At 40.9% G+C, this 5,338-nt stretch overlaps 1 long non-coding RNA gene across 1 annotated transcript; it reads right to left on the bottom strand.

Moving 5' to 3' along the window:
- Positions 1–886: 886 nt before the first annotated feature.
- Positions 887–2,483, bottom strand: LOC135246846 (uncharacterized). The gene is made up of 4 exons (XR_010327984.1): positions 2,287–2,483; positions 2,062–2,080; positions 1,878–1,949; positions 887–1,084 (listed from the first exon to the last, which is right to left on the bottom strand). It is a non-coding gene; the product is annotated as an uncharacterized LOC135246846 (long non-coding RNA).
- Positions 2,484–5,338: the final 2,855 nt, after the last annotated feature.

Genomic DNA, 5,338 nt, shown 5'->3' with positions numbered 1-5,338 from the left:
AAGAAAGCTTCTAATATGAACCTAAACACTTTTAGTAGACAGTTTATAATCAAATCAGAATTTGATTATTTTTGAAATAATCCACTACCTGTACCTTAAACAATTTTCAATATTTCTATTTGCATGTTTTTTATTTTCATCTGTTCATTTAACCAGCAGTACCATTCTGTTGAGTTTTGCATACATTACATACAGGTTGGCAAGAGTCAAAGCAACGTACAAAAATGTATTAACATAAAAGGAACAATAGATCATCAAGAACTAACGACATTTTTAACTAACGAAGTTCAATATGACCCTGAAGTTTAAACAGTTTAAACAACAAATTGAATTTGAACAGTAAACAACCATGTCATAAAAAATAGTAAGCAGTAGTTAAATATTTATTTAATCTTTAAACCAAGTACCTACTGAAACTCTTTACAAGGGGGACCTGACATAAAAAACAGAGTTACCCATTAAGACAGTTGCCAATGAAGTTGCAAACAACAGATGTGCAGTGAGACAATAGTATAATAGAAATTAAAGAGCAGAGCAGAGGCTAAAAACAGGAGCATACGTCAGTCCCTGAGTCATGAATTCCATGTTTGAAATCAGTAATTGATATTAGTCTTTCTCCTTTAAGCTTTTCAGCAAACTGTTTGAACTATAAGATGCAGAATGACTGAAAACCAGCTTTTCAAATTCAGGAGAGAGACAAGGGACTTTTTCGAAACGTATCACATCCCTAGAGCACAATGTAACATTCTTTGAAAGTCCATGAGCATGCAATTTTGATTTGGTGTTCTCAAAAACAGACAGCAGCCAAATTTACCATGCACAATAACTAAAATACTAAAATAAAACATCTATTTTGGATATCATAAAAAATGTCTTCTTAGGACAGATAGATAAAAATTACCCTCAACATTCAGTGATTTTTTTTGTTTGTTTTTAAAACAAAAATAATCAGCTTTAAAAGAAACACAACATGCTCACATTTTTAATTAGCCCCTGAATCTGGTCTGTTTCCATCTTCAGGGTTCTGGTAATCATCGTTCTCATCTTGTGTAGTCCCTGTGTCTTTCTGATACCTGTTTTTTACCTAACATATGCAGCACACACACACACACACACAGGTTCATGGTTATTTAAAGGAACACCTCAGTGCACGAACCGGCATAGTCTCAGGGCAGTGCCTATGTTCATATGAAAAGGAAAAACTGGAAAGACAAAACCTTTTTTATTACAAAATTAACTCTGCAAAAACTCGTGAAATTAAAAAAAATATTTCCAATTATGTATGCATTCTTTGAATTCTAACAGTGAAGCCACATATCCTCCAACGAGAAGCCAATTTGTAATCGCCTCTCTTCACTGTCAATGAGAGACAATTCTTTGCCTCTGCAAGGCATGTTGGGATAGCTAGCGACAAGAGGTAAGAAAACAAAGTGACCAGTGTGATAACCAATCAGATTAAAGATCTGACTTGTATATTATCCCCCATTTAAAATTTTACTATGCCTGCATCGAATGTGGGAGGCGACAGCGATTCCAAGTGAACTTGTTGGAGGATCAGTGGATTCAGCCTTAGTCTGGAGGCTTCACTGTGATGGCTTAAGACTTCCATTTCTTGAAAAGAACAAATAGCTCTTGCATCAACATTAAGGGCAAATGTTGATGGAATCCAGGCAAATGTGACTCTACAGAGCACTTCAGGTGAGTCTGGGAGGTCTTCACCTCTGTTTGGACTGAGTGATTAAAGACAAATGCAGATCTAATCCTGTCTTTACTACACACGTCTCTGATACTGAGGGAATCTGCATACATTTAATTTTCATAAATATCAGCGTAGTGGCACCCCCTGGTGTATATTTATCTGTGTCACACTTGCTCACCTGCAGCACGTCATATTCAGGGCTGATGTTGGGGAGCTGCAGACTGGCATATGTGTCCCCATCCCTCTCTCCCTTTAAAGGAAAAGACACACAGATGGTGTGAATGTAAAATAGAGGTGAAATCAGGCTGAGCTGCAGACAGTGTTTCAGATGAGGAAAAAGAATAAAGGATGGTGAGACTCACCTTCAGTCTTCCAGACAACCTGGAGACATGGAAATCAGAGTAGAGAGATGATTTATTATTGCCTCTGCTTATCCAATATGTCTCTGCAACCACGTTCATCATTTACTGGATGGGATAGTTTCAACTTTTAAAATATTTTACTGAAAGCATAATTGCCTCTCAGTATCTGGTCACAGACTATGGTAATGATATATTTTATCAGCAGTAAGATCAAGATGACTGTACCTTTTAATTTTGTGGATACAGAATCCAACAGTCAGCACATACAGACAAATCAGTCCTACGATGATAATAAGTAATAGTGGATTGCAAGTGAATCCTGAAAAAAAAAAAACAGTCATTATGGTTGGATCTCATTCATGCCTAAAAGACTTATTGAAAGACATCATCAGACATTACTTGTTTATAGATATCCAGCACTTAAAAAGTGCTTTATAATCAGAGTAAACTGGATCCCCTCATTTTAAACTATTCATAACAGTCAGAGTACTCTGCCCCTCCAATTCACGAATCACAATATCACGAATGGAGAGGAGGTTGCAGTAAAATTGGAATCCCAGAAAGCCAGACACCCACAGCTATTATATGAAAGCAAATTGTACAAAATCTTACAGGGAGGAGTGGGAATCCCACACATAAGGTAAGAATCTAGTCTACGCTGCAGAACCGTAGCCAGTTCATATTTTATAACCGAAAGAACATGGTCAGAAAGGGGTTCCCCGCCATCTGGCATACATTTATTAAGATAACTAAGTAGCGGTAATAATAGCTAATAATGCAATGAACTTCGTGAATAAGAGTAGCTCATTTAGCCATTCGAAGTGGTAATGGTTTGTAGTCAATCCCAACTAACTAACGTTTTCTAGGTAACTAAGCATTCACAGGGCCATTTGTTCTATGCGATAGCCTATTGGATATGTAACCGTCTTATAACACAGCATAAGCTAGCGTTAGATACATGTTTCACGGTTTTTTTTTATGTAAAATCATCCACGAAACGTAATTAATGTTTTGATTATTTCCCCCAAGAAGATCGCATTATTTACAGTATTTTTTGTGGTGTAATGTAATGTAAAATGTCACGGGAAAGTGGAAAGCAATCGGCGCAAGTTGCAAATGGCCGCTCCTCTTTTGTTGTGTTTGTTTCAACATGTCTTCCTGCTCTGTTATAAAATGGCGGCTGTGAGCAAGCGAAAGCAACTTTGTGGGCCTACGGGCATTGTTTTCAAGGTGACTTAGGAGGTTACTGCCTAGCCATTGAAATTGAATTAAAAACTGGACTGTCTTTGTAGTGAAGTCGCATCAGCTACCAAAGTTTGGAACGTATGTGGGTCGTCGTACGAAAACACCCCATCAGCCATCTTAGGATCTCCAGCTAGCTCGGCTAGCCAGCTTGTGGTTTTAAAGCTGGTTGGCTCATGTTAATTTGCTAACGTTTGAAAGTCGGGGAAATGAATATGTATTCCGACTGATCGTTGTGTAGGAGTATTCATTGGTAGTTGATACATACATTAAATACTCCAAATCCCTGTTTATAAGCACGATTTACCTAGCATGAAATTGTATCAATCTCTAGGCAACCCTGTTTTTTCCTTTCCAAGGCAACGTCACCAATTGCATGACATCTTGTTCGCGATGGCTGGTTTATGATTGGGTTACAGTAGCCTGTTGGGTTCTCTAGACTGGTATTTATTTGGCAAAACCTGCTTTAAAGGACATTTTAAGATGGTTGGCAGGCTAAATCACAGAACATCACAGCGGTGAGTCGAACGTGCAGGTTCTTCCTGTACAACATCCGGAGAATCCGCCCCTTCCTCACCACCTACGCAACCCAGCTCCTGGTTCAAGCGATGGTCCTGTCCCGCTTGGACTACTGCAACTCGCTACTGGCTGGTCTGCCAGCATCCGCCATCAGACCCCTGCAGCTCATCCAGAATGCTGCAGCGCGTCTGGTCTACAACCTCCCCAGACATTCCCATGTCACCCCCCTGCTCACTGACCTCCACTGGCTGCCTGTTATGGCTCGCATCAAATTTAAGACCTTGGTGCTTGCATACCAGGCAGCTAAGGGGTCAGCACCAGGGTACATTCAGAGGATCATCAGACCCTACACACCAGCCAGACCTCTCCGTTCGGCCACCTCTGGACGCTTGGCACCTCCCCTCTCCGCGTCTGCACTTCCCGCTCCCGTCTGCTGTCTGTCCTGGCCCCTCGCTGGTGGAATGACCTCCCGTGACGGTCAGAACAGCAGAGAATCTCACCACTTTCAAACGCAGACTGAAGACTCATCTCTTCAGGCTGCACCTCTCCCCACCCCTCTCTAGCCTATAGTTCAGCTCACTGTATCTAGCTAGGATAATTTGATTATGTTAGTGTATCTGGCAGGATTGTTTTTGTATGATTAGGTGTGATTCCAGTGCTAGTTTGTACTTGGTAGGATTCTTGCTTGCTGAACAAGCTTACTCTACAGGGTTGGAGTCCTGATCGATGTGGTCACTTCTGGCACTACGATCCTTACTTTACTCTAGTGTTTCTTTTGCGCCTCTACATCATGAAACCTATGCACTTGTTGTACGTCGCTCTGGATAAGAGCGTCTGCTAAATGCCTATAATGTAATGTAATGTAATTCTATTTCATCAAATTCAGGTCTTACAGATTCTGGATCTACAACTTCATACAAAACCAGAGTAAGAAGATTTGTGGACTGTGTCTGATAAAGTAGAAACAGTGTCATAGACAAAATTCGAAACCTACAGAATTATAAGCCATAGTGAAATAAACAACACATCTCCACTGGATTAGTCTGGGTGCAGTAAAATGTTGGTAACACTTTAATGAGCTGTCTTGAATGATAATAACAGGGGTTACATTATATTTATAACAGTGCTATTTAGGCTTTACGACAGCCATATATGTAAATACCCGAGTGTTGCTGTGGAGCTGGAGGCTGGAGTTGCCGAGAGTATTGGTGCTGACGCAGAGGAGAGTGGGCGTGTCTCCCTGTGATTGGCGCAAGGTGAGGGAGCTCCTCAGGCCTGTGTTCCCCAGCTGCTCCTCCCTGATGACTCTCTCAGTAGAGTTAGTGACCCGCAGTCCAGACACATGCCACTCCATGCTGGGAGAGGGATTCCCACGGCTCTCACAGGAGCAGCTGATCTCTGCTTTAGTTCTGCTGCAGCTCCCAGAGCCAGAGATCTGAGGCATGTCTGAACACGGGATCCACAGTTACTAATATGACAGCTGCACACATATAACAATAATATGATTTATACAATT

The sequence above is a fragment of the Anguilla rostrata genome, unplaced genomic scaffold, assembly GCF_018555375.3.
Source record: "Anguilla rostrata isolate EN2019 unplaced genomic scaffold, ASM1855537v3 scaf0945, whole genome shotgun sequence".
Lineage (NCBI taxonomy): Eukaryota > Metazoa > Chordata > Actinopteri > Anguilliformes > Anguillidae > Anguilla > Anguilla rostrata.
The sequence above is the reverse complement of the archived record's forward strand: the minus strand, read 5'-3'. Positions and strand labels throughout refer to the sequence as shown.